Source organism: Nannospalax galili, unplaced genomic scaffold (assembly GCF_000622305.1).
Source record: "Nannospalax galili isolate Female #2095 unplaced genomic scaffold, S.galili_v1.0 scaffold5, whole genome shotgun sequence".
NCBI classification, from domain to species: Eukaryota; Metazoa; Chordata; class Mammalia; order Rodentia; family Spalacidae; genus Nannospalax; species Nannospalax galili.
In genome coordinates this window covers 1,257,320-1,268,573 of record NW_008353126.1, presented here as the reverse complement: position 1 = coordinate 1,268,573, position 11,254 = coordinate 1,257,320, and the positions used below count along the sequence as shown (strand labels likewise).

General features: G+C 46.1%; 1 protein-coding gene across 7 annotated transcripts in view; it reads left to right on the top strand.

Annotated features, from left to right (window-relative positions):
• The window catches only part of Prok1 (prokineticin 1), an 85,163-nt gene that overhangs the window by 18,264 nt on the left and 55,645 nt on the right, over positions 1–11,254 (top strand). The window contains exon 1 of one of the 7 annotated variants that reach the window (XM_029554680.1): positions 10,894–10,975. The exons of the other annotated variants lie outside the window; for them this stretch is intronic. The gene's annotated coding sequence lies outside the window, so the exon portion shown is untranslated. Of the gene's footprint in view, positions 1–10,893; positions 10,976–11,254 lie in introns of those variants that run through there. 7 annotated transcript variants of the gene reach the window in all.

Below are 11,254 nucleotides of genomic sequence, written 5' to 3'. Positions count from 1 at the left end.
GTGGGGGGGGGGGGGGTTAGAGACAGGATAGCTTACATATAGAGTCCAGTCAGCAGAGCTTTACACACAGACTGGCCACTTTGACTTCTGCTTTGGAATAAAGGAAGTACTCAGATCAAGATGGTTGGCTCTGGTGATTGTGCTACCACTTAGAGGTGAGGGTCTGTGTCTGTGTGGGGCCAGGCTTTGCCAGGTAGGGGCGCCATGTGACTGGTGCTCCTCCAACCAGTGCGATTTCAGGGTCTCTTTAAATGAGGAGTGAGAAGTAGCTCAGAGGAGTGTGTGTGTGTGTGTGTGTGTGTGTGTGTGTGTGTGTTGCTAGGAAGGGCTGGTGTGGAAAGGGAGACTCCACTGGGAGATTAGCAGGGCTTTGCTACAACTCACAGAGCTGAAATTCAGTCCCTTTGGGTTTATATCAAATATTTGACCCTGGCAGAACATGGTGTGCCTAGAGAGAGAAAATTCATGTCAGTGAGAGAACTGGCAAGGCCTGAGCCTTGTATCTGATGTCATCCCTGGGAGCTTCTATTACCTGCAGATACATCGCTGGTCCCACTGACTCTTCCTTACCTCAATTCTTATTCTAGATACAGGGTTGTCCAACAACATTGGAACACAATCATCTATTATGTCATCTATAAAGTTAGTGCTCCAGAACTGTGCAGTAAAGTTTTAAAAAAAATCCTCAAAAAAGTTAATAAAATAAGACAAAAACAAATCTCATAATATTTAAGTAAGTTTACAGTTTTGTGTTGGGCCACATTTACAGTTATCCAAAAAATCTAGGAGTATAAAAATCAAAGAACAGTGTGTCATACCCCACACTCTGCTTCTCAGGAGCCTTCAGGAAGGTCCACTGTGGTTTCTGAGGCCTTGAGGCACCCTCCTCCAGAGAGGCTCATTCTGCACATGCCATCTACCCCCTCAGGCCTTCCCTGCTCAGTGTTTACTCAAGACCCATCCGGGCTGGGCCTTGGCCAGCACAGGGATCCTTCTATGCTTCCAACTCTTCTGACAGACACTGTCACCCACTCTACTGGCTTGTGCAGCCCTTCTCTGCCTGCAACCCACAAGTCTCTTTCCATCTTGCTTCAGGCCCAGGTCCTAGATACAAGGTTCCTTTCCAAGTCTAGGGGCCCCACTTGACCCTCCTTGTCCTGTGGATCTCAGAATATCATTGATTGCCATTGGGCCTTGACTTTTGGATTGTGTCCCTCTCTGTTCACAGAGCAACCCTGAGTGCAGTGGGCAACAGCTAGTGACTCGATGCTCCAGAGACCAGGCACTGGTCTGCGTCATGGTGCTCCCCAACATACTGCCACACTGCTCCCCGCACCCCAGCCCCATTGGCCTGGGACCAGATCATCTGCAGACCCATAGGTTGAACCACCGATTTAACATAACTGCACCCATTTTCATTTTCTTAACTAATAATTTTGAGGACTGTATACCAAAACTTTGCCCTATTTTCCTGCTGTTGTTGCTAAAGACAGAGGGGCAAGGGAGACTGTGGAGGCTTAGGAAAGTGTATGCATGAGTATTTTTTATATGTAGGAATATGCATTTTATAAATATGACAAGAATCTACTTGTAAGAATAATATATCCCTAAGACAATGCATTCTAGAAGAATGAAGTCTGGTGAAGCTGGCATCCTTTCACCGGCTATCCAACTACTTCAGTGAGCATCCATGTTACATAGGTACAAATCCTTCATCTTCAACTGGTGGTGCCTGGCATCCTCTGGTGTCTAAAGTGGGAATAGCAAGGAGATTGGAGCTGGAAGACCTCAGAAGCAGGGCAGGGCACCTCCAGAAAGTAAATGGGACTGTTCCCAGGCGCCCTGGGTCAGACTCCATCAAAGATTTGAATCGTAGCACCCACATGGCAGCTAACAACTGTCCATAACTCCAGTTCCAATGGATCCAACCACCTCTTCTGACCTCTGCGGGCATTGCACAACACGGGTGCACTTACCTACTGCAGGCAATACATGCATACACATAAAATAAAAATAATAAATAAAAAATATGAAAAAAGATCCAGTGTAGTGTCGCGTGCCTTTAATCCCAGCACTCGGGAGGCAGAAGCAGGTGTATCTCTGTGAGTTCAAGGCCAGCCTGGTCTACGTAGTGAGTTTCAGGCCAGCTAGGGCTACAGAGAGACCCTGTCTCCAAAAAACAAAAAACAAACAAAGATCCAGAAGAACAATGCTTATAAAGAAGCCTGGAACCCAAAGGACCGCAAGCAGGGCCAGTTATTGCATTTAGGGCCCTGCCCCACCTTAGAAGCATCTGTCGTGGAAGCTGCTGAAGGTAGCTCCCTTCACAGGAAGTCTGCTGCTGTTCAGCGGGAGCCTCGGGTAGTATGGGGGCTTAGCATTCAGAATGACTGACATCCAGGTGAACATGGATGTGTTCTGTTAGGTTATCACCCACTGAAGGAGGGGATCCTGTAAGTAGTGACCAGGTGTGAGACCCGTGAAGGAGCAGGAGACTCCTAAACTGAAGAGAAAGGTCACAGGAGACAGAGAGGCTGCAGGGCCGAACACTGCTTAGAGCTGAGCCTGCCGAGTGGATATCACGTTGATTCTCACAGACCTGTTTATGTAGAATGACTTTGGTGAAAAAGTGAGGCTAAGGTTCTGGAGTTCCAGAGGCTAACACAAGATGTTCCTGCCTTTTTGGACTCTTGACAGTGACAATCTCTGGGCCCCATAAATTATAATTTGAAAATTAGACCCATATCAGCTCTCAGACCAGCCTAGGAGTCAACATGGAGACTTTGCTTGGAATACATTTAAAGAAACTGGACTGTGCCATGTGGGCAGGGTGGTACACAGTGGCCTGGGGGCATACTCTGCCTGTGACTAGCTCCCAACTAGCTCTTCTCCATTCCTGATGAGTAGAATAATAAAATCTGATTTCCAAGCATGGAATATTATTCAGCACTGAAAAGGCATGAAGTACCAATATATTTCACAACATGGGTTGTCCTTGAAAATATTGGGTTGGGTAAAGGAAATTGGTCACAAAAGGCCATATTTGTATAATTCCATTTATGTGAAATGTCCACAATAGGTAAATTCATAGAGACGGAAACTACATTATCATAGGCTGGGATTAAGGATAGGGTGGAGGCAGAAAAATTGGGAGTCACTGTTAATGGATTCAGAGTTTCTTTTGGGGGTGACAGGAATGTTCTGAAATTAGATTATGGAGATGGTTACACACCCTGTCAATATCCTAACCATTATAGAATTGTACGTTTAAGTGGGTGTATGGGTGACACGTTAATTATATCACAATAAAACCAATTTAAAAACTATTAAAATCCACAAGTGAAAAGAGAAAGAAGGAGAGGCAAAGACTTGCCCACTGACTTCAGAGTTGTAAAGGCTGATGCCAGAAAGGGTCAGGCGTGGCCTGGTGCTTCCAAAGGTGAGGAGAGCCTGAAGGTCTTGAGGTAGGGATGGTGGGCACTGTGTGCTGAAAAATAGCTTGGTTTCTCTTCAGACAAGATAATTTTTAGACAGTTATTTTACGTTTATTCTGTGGAGGTAAGGATAATGAGTTTCTATTAACCCAAACTGCATGCAGTTGGTCCTCTGTACCTAGAGCATCTGAGTGTATATTCTACCAACCTTGGAATATACATAATGACAAGTGTATCTACATTAAACACAGCCTCACTTTTGTGAGCATTTTGTGTATATACAGCATTTGTGTGTGCTAAGTATTGTAAGCTATCAAGAAAGGGTTAAAGGGGCTGGAGAGATGGCTCAGCAGTTAAGAGCACTGGCTGCTCTTGTAGAAGACCCGGGTTTGAAACCCAGTATCCGCATGGCAGCTAACAACCATCTGTAACTCCAGTTCCAGGGGATCCAATGCCCTCTTCTGTCCTCTGAGGGCACTGCATAACACAAGTGCACTTGCATATATGCAGGCATAACACCCATACACATAAAATAAATATAAATTTAAAAAATTTTTTAAAAAGAAAAGGTTAGAGAACATGGGGAGGTGTGCATAGGCTATGTATGAATTCTGTGTCATTTTTTATAAGGAACTTGAATATCCTCAGAGTTTGGCATCTACAGGAATTCGGAACAATTTCCCATGAATTCCAGGGGAGGTTGTGTCTCTTCACTTACATATATAAAACATGTAGTTTTCTACTTCACACAACTTGCATGGCAGGCTAAACCATTTACAGTTTAGATAATGCAACAGTCTACATGCAGATCATCAGTAAGCAAGCATAGCAACATGGTAGGGAATGTAAGGAATATTTTTCCTTGAATTCACTGGAGGGCACTGCCCACTTTAGTAGGAAGTGGAATGCTGCTATGCAGTCTGTGGGCTCTAAGTCTGTTCTGTATTCCAGGGATAACTGTGTCTCTGTTGGAACTGTGCCTTGCATGGTGGGGTCTGAGTAGGAGCAGGCTGTGATAGATGGCGAGCCTTCCCTGACTCTACTCCCCAGTTGGGGCTATTTTTAGCTCTAGAAGCTCAGAGCCACTGAACCACTGAGACTGGAATGACTTTTACAAAATGGACAGAATCTGAACTAATGACTTTTATTTAACCTTGCAACCAAAAGCTACTGCAAACAAGTTCACTGAGCCATGTGCTTTTGTGACCTGGGCACCTGGCCTTGATCCCTCAGGACTTTAATTTCCCCTCCACTCAAGATACTGAATGAATGTGTATGTGCTTGAGAATTAGCAAATCAAAGTGCTGAACACAGAATATTCATATTTGTGCCCTCATTGGGAATAATGAAGATTGAGAAGAATGTCTGACATTGTGCGTATAAGATGTTTTAGGCCTAGGGAAGAAAGGACAAGATGGTCTGATAAGGCAAGGATGGATCCAAGCTTGGTAGATCCCCAACTGATGCTGGAGAAAAGTTTTGAATAAAAATATGATGAGGCATGGCTCAGTAGCATGGTTGGAACAGATACCCTCTGAGTTGGGGTCCACTCTTAGAGCTAAAGTTAAGAGTCAGACTGTTTATTCAGGTATAACTGTAATGTTGACATAGTGATGCCACATGAGGCGAACAATGTTCTCCCCTGGGAAGAAAGGGTCTTGTGTCCCACCCCAGGCAGCTCCCCATGCTATGGCCTGCCCCATCTCTCTTGCTTGCCTGGGGAGACTAGCCCTTGAATCTTGGGAAGACCACGTGGCCTAGGCACAGGAGGTATGTAGCTTATTGCCCATCTGCCCAAAGTGTTTTTCTGGCCTAAGCTTCTGGTCTGCTTCAAGTCTCTTCTGCCCACAGGCCATAGGCATACAGTTTCTGTGCAGCTTGGAGGAAAATGTGGGTGTGGTTCTTCAAAGATCTCAGGGCTCCTGCCAGGATTTGCTTGGTGTGGGGCTAGAGAAAACTCCAGACCTAATAAAGGCAGGGGAGCGTCTACTTGGGGACAGGTCAGTGAGGGGATTGGCTGGACTTTCCTGTTCCTGTGTTTTCTTTGTTTATGAGACAGGGTCTTATTCAGTAGCCCCAGGCTAGCTGGAACTCATGGTCCAGATTGGCCTCAAACTTATGATAGCTAGCCTCTTGCCTCAGTCACCTAAATGCTGATGACAGGCACGACTACCATGTCTGACTGCCTAGGTGGAGAGGAGCACTTGAGGAACTGTGGGCTCATGTCTGGCAGTGTGCCGTTTTCTTGTCGCTCCTGGTGCAGTTGGCATTTCTCATCAAAGAAGCCCAGTACCTAGTGTATGTTTCCTGACAGGACAGCACAGTGCTTAGCAACATGGCCTGCAAGTTTGAGCCCTGGTCAGGCAACTTCTTAGCTTGGGAATTCGGTCAGCTTACTGAACTTCCTGTGCCTCAGTTTCCCCATATACTAATGGCAGTAATAATAATAACAGCAACTATGCCCTTGGGTTGCTGTGAAGATGAAATGTTACTGCATGTTAAGTGCTCGGGGTAAGGTCTGCCATGTGGAAACACCATGGAAATGGTCAATTTTTTCTTTTTCTTCTCTAAGAAGATACCTTGAAAATAGTGCTGGGCTCCTTGGTCCAGTGGTTGTAGCTTCTGAGCTCTCCTCACTAAACCTGTGTTACCTGGAGGTGTCTCCTTACTGGGGAAACCAAACACCCAGAAAGGACTGAAAAGCTCTTGGATGCATTTCAAAGGTCCAGAATTAGAACTTAGTGGGAAGAACTCCCAGTGTGTTCAAGTTCATGCACGGGTTCATGGAAGCAGAGCCCGATAACTATGATTAGGAACAGATATGCGTATCTTATCCACATGTGCCTAGATACCTTGCTTAAACACGTGAGGCCCTGCTTCAAAGTGGAGCAGAATGTTTGCTCAGTTGGATTTTTAACATTGAGCTGTTCATAGGCAGAGTGGGCTCTGGTTCTGTCTGGCTCTTGCAGATTGTGTGCAAAGCAGCTCTATCCATGGGTGTGTGTTCCTTGGAATAGCTCTCACTGTGACTGATTCTAGGAAATGTCACTCAGCCATAGGCTGGCAGTTTCTACTTCCTGACAGTGTTACAGTGGATTCCTGGGTAGACATCAGGACTTGCTTGTACTCACCGGGCTTCAGCTATGACCCCCGTATGGTAGTCCCGTGCCTTTTACTCCCTAGAAGCACTGCCCCATCATGATAGCCCGGACTTTGGAGGAAATCAGTTCAACAAATAATGAAAAGTTGACTCTGCTTTCAAAGACTAGAAGTAGCTCCTTTTGGAGAAATCTCCAGTCCAACCAGAGTGTGGACTTCATGTTAAAACGAAGATCAGGATAGCTACCAGGATAGCTTAGTTGATAAAGTGCTTGCTATGCAAGCATGAGGACCTGAACTTGATCCCTAGAACTCATGTAGAAAAGCTGGGTGTGGTGGTGCACACTTGGAAAGGCTGGGTGTGGAGGTACATGTTTGCGACCCCAGTGCTGGGGAAGCAGAGACAGGCAGATCCCCGGGGCTAGCAGGCTGACCAGGCAGCCCAGCTGAGTCAGTGAGCATAAAGGTGAGAAAGCTTGTCTCAAATACAAGGTGGAGGACCCATGAGATGGCTTAGTGGGTGGAGGCATTTGTGTATAGGCCTTACAACCTGACTTTGATCCTCAGATCCACAGGTATTAGGAGAGAATCAGCTCCTAAGAGTTGTATACACACACACACACACACACACACACACACTTAGGACTAGGATAGTAGAAAAGGATGGGGTGTGTACCTGGGCTATGTCCATCTAGAGTAGGATTCAAAGTGGGTATTGCAGTCTGTGGGAGTAGTTACCAAAGTGGCACTGGGTAGAATGGAACGAAAAGTGTAGTCGTGAAGGAGAGAGGAGGCTCCTGGAAGAGGCAGTGATCTCTGTCCACCTGGAGGCCACCTGGAGGCCCACAGCTGGGTCAACACCAGGTGTGGAGAGGAAGTTGAGCTGGCTTTCCCAGGGCCCCAGGCTAGGAAACAGGCACAAACAAATTCCCTGATCTTATATGAGGTCCAGCTGGGAGGGGAGAGACTGGAACCTGTGTCACCAAATGGAACGCTGGTGTGTGGAGAGGCATCATGGAGGGGGGCACTAGAGAATGAGACCTATACACCCTTTGGGGGAAGTCCATTCCAAGACCCTGTTGAGGGTGTATCAGTCATATCAAGTCCTGAGGCAAAGGCAGCCAGTGGGACTGCAAATGACTTGAGCATCCCATAAACCTGTTCTCTCAGGCTGGCCAAAACTGCCTTGATTGACTTGAGAAGAGGCCTGGAACAGGATGAGGGAGGCAGGTTAAGAGGAAGGAACCAGGAGGAGCCTCAGGACTAGGCACAGGGAGCCTTTGGTCCCAGCAGGGTGCTTAAGCCCAGCTGGACAGAGCTGAGAGAGAAAGTTCTTGCCCCAGCTCAGTCTTGGACAGGATGAGCTCTAGGGCCCTAACAGGCAAAGGGCAGCTGGGAAATGACCAAAGAATGCTCTGTCAATGGTGAAGTCTTGGGAAATTCATGTTCTTTCTCTCCTAGGGGATCTGTGGGCCCCCTCTGGTAATAGGAAATGTTCCCTGTGGCCACCACAGCCCTGAGCAGTCTGCACCCTTCCCCAGGATCCCTGAATTACAGAGACACCTGGAGATATTGTAGTCATAAAGCATGCAGCCTGGGAAGGGCTTTGCTGAGTTGCTCAGGAGATGCTCTGAGACCCTGGAGAGCTGGGAATAATCAGAGTAGAGCTGCATATGGTCCCTAGCGTCTTCTACTGTCTTTCTCAGGCTCCACCCTCACTCTCCTACTTGCCTCTACCTCCATGAGATATCTTATCCTCTCTATTCTGCAGGCCTGGTGCTCTGAGTCACTTCTGGTGGCACTGGGGTCAATGACTCAGATCTCATCACAACTCTCTGAGGTGGTGGGTGTCAGAGTGTTTCCACATCTGATCAATGGGCATAATAGTTCCTACCTGATGGGGATATCAAAAGATACTCCCACAGCAGTGCCCCCCAGCTTGCCCTGAGGGGTCACTGAGTGTGCTTCTTAAGTACCCAGAGTGCTGTGCCTCATCCAGAGCCGTAGGCCGAAAATTTCTGGAGAGGAGCTCTAGGAAGATGGAATCTCAACACCCTTAGAAACAAGATCAGAAGCAGCATCTTGTGCATCTACCTCTGCCTGGCTGTAGGACCCTGCATTGGTTATTTTCTCATTGAGGTGACAAAATACCCGACAAAAGCATCTTAAGGAAGGAAAGGTTTATTTTGGCTCACAGTTCAAGGGTGCAAGTCCATCATAACAGGGAAGGCCTGTAGCAGCTGGCCGCGATACATCTGCAGTCAAGAAGCAGAGAGATGAATGCTGGTGCTCAGCTGGCTTCTCCTTTTTATTCGGCCGGTGACACCAGCCTATGAAATGGTGCTGCCCACATTTAGGGTGGGTCTTCCCACCTCAACCCAGTCTACAAACTCCCCCACAGACATGTTCAGAGATTTGTCTCCTAATTAATTCTAATTCTATCAAGTCGATGGTCAATATGAATCATCACATACTCATTTTCCCCCCTTCTTTAACCTCCATTTCTTGTCAGTGTCATGGTGTTCCCAGGGTCAGGTGGGATGGAGAGTCTGTACTCACTCCACCTCTGACCCATTATGAAGTGGGGGTGAAGAAAGCTGGGCAGAGCCTTCTTTGCTTAACCCCATTGCTTCTACCTGACTCCAAGATTGTTGCTGTTGCTGCCACTGCCCGCCCCTTCCCTCCCTCTGTCCCTCCGTCCCTCCGTCCCTTCCTCCCTCCCTTTCTTCCTTCCTTTCTTCCTTCCTCCTCCTCCTCCTCCTCCTCCTCCTCCTCTTTCTTCTCCTTCTAAATGTTTGAGACAAGGTCTCATGTAGCCCAGGCTGCTTTCCAATTCACCATGTAGCCCAAACTACATAGTGTCCACTATGTCCTCAAACTTGATATTTAGCCAAGAATGATCTTGAATTCCAGAACCTTCTTCCTTCACCTCCCCAGTGTTGGGATTACAGGTACGTGTCACCACACTTGGATTTCTTCTTCTTTTCTTTAATTTTTTACTCTCAACCTCAAATAGATCCACCCAGTGTTTTATTACTCAGGGCAACTCCCTCTGGTCTGTAAACTGCCCCACTGAGTCAAGTTCAGTTCAAGGTAAAGATTTTAACTGGGACTATTTATAATCCCCACGATGGAGCAAGTGTTAGTTTCAAAGCAGTCACACCAGAGGTCAGCTAGGAAGTTGAGAGGGAAACAAGCATTATTATAAATTAATGCTGCCAGTGATTAATATTTGATATTTTTAACACACATTCATTTCAAAGGGAAAAAAAGTCCTCTTTAATTAATGTAGCTGTGTGGTGTGCTGTTCTTCCACTGAGGTGAAATTACTGGAACTCTTTGGGTAGAGATCTGACAGGAGAAAATGAGTGGAGCCTGGCATCAGGTTCTTCGGGGTGTGATGGGCTGGTGGTATCTGCTGAGCTGCTGCTTCGGGCTGGGCCTGTCTCCCCATCCTTTCTCCTCCAGAGCTCCTGCTCTGGCTCTGGTCTGATCCAGGCTTGAGAAACCCCTGTTAATTTCATCACGTCCTAGGGGTCCAAAGGCATTTCATTAGCCTGGGTTTTGCCGATAAGACAAGGGGCCCATGACTAGGGATGCCACTGGGGTGCAGGGTTGCCCTACCTGTCTTTAAAGCATAAAAATAAATGACTACCTTTATTTTAAAGTTGCATATTTCCTCCCAAGTCTACATTTCCTATATCTCTCAGAAAATGATAAGTCCTAGAATCCGTGTTCTGGGTTCCCTTCATGGAACTAACTGGTGATCTGTCTCTCTCCATGTGCCTGAACCCACTGTTATCTGGTTGTCTAAAAGGCCACCTCAGCATGCCTATTTGATGGCTGGGCTGGTTTTAGAGTCTTTAGATACTTTGGCTTGCATGTTGTTTATGTGTATTAGACTTTGAAAAATAAACAAATAAACAAGGGCCTGCAAGACAGCTCAGTGTTACCAACTTGCTGCCAAGGCTGATGACCTGAGTTTGATCCCTGGAACCCACATGGTGGAAGGAGAGAACCAATTCCCACAAGTTGTCTTCTGAGTTCCACATTCATGCCCCATTACCATATGCACACAGAATGAATAAATATGATAAAAATGAAAAATTATATAAAAGGAAGGAAACTGAATTAATTAAAATTTTCAATATTTGGTTTAAAATCTAGAATGAAAACCCATATAGGCTCATATGAAGTTATATATTTATTCAGTGTTGTAGCAAAACCAGACTGTTTGGTAGATCTCTGGCAGATTTTCCTTCTACTGGCCACAATGTGCTTCCATGTTACCTGATTGGTCCTGGTGAGCATCTGAGCTCTCTCCTTGTGTGCAGGGTCTGGAGTCCAGGCTGTCTCATGTGTTAAATGAGGCCAAAGTAGGCTGCAGTAATCAAATCAATCCTGGACTGAAATCCTGGTGCCATCTCTGAGTTGGGAATTGGGTAAGCAACTTAACTCTTCTAAAAATCAAAATATACATATCAACCATGCTACCTGCCTTTGGTGATGGTTAGAAAAGAGGAGCATAGGCCTGTCTCAAAAAAACAAATTAAAAAATAAAAAGAAGAGCGTAATAATAAGAGTTTGCATTTACTGAGTGCCTGTTTTCTGTCAGGAATCTTCTAGGGTCTCACTGGTTATCAGAAAAACCTATGAGGCAAAAATGTCCCCCCAACCTTCTCTCTTTTTAAAATAATATTTTAGTTAGCATAAAGAAATGG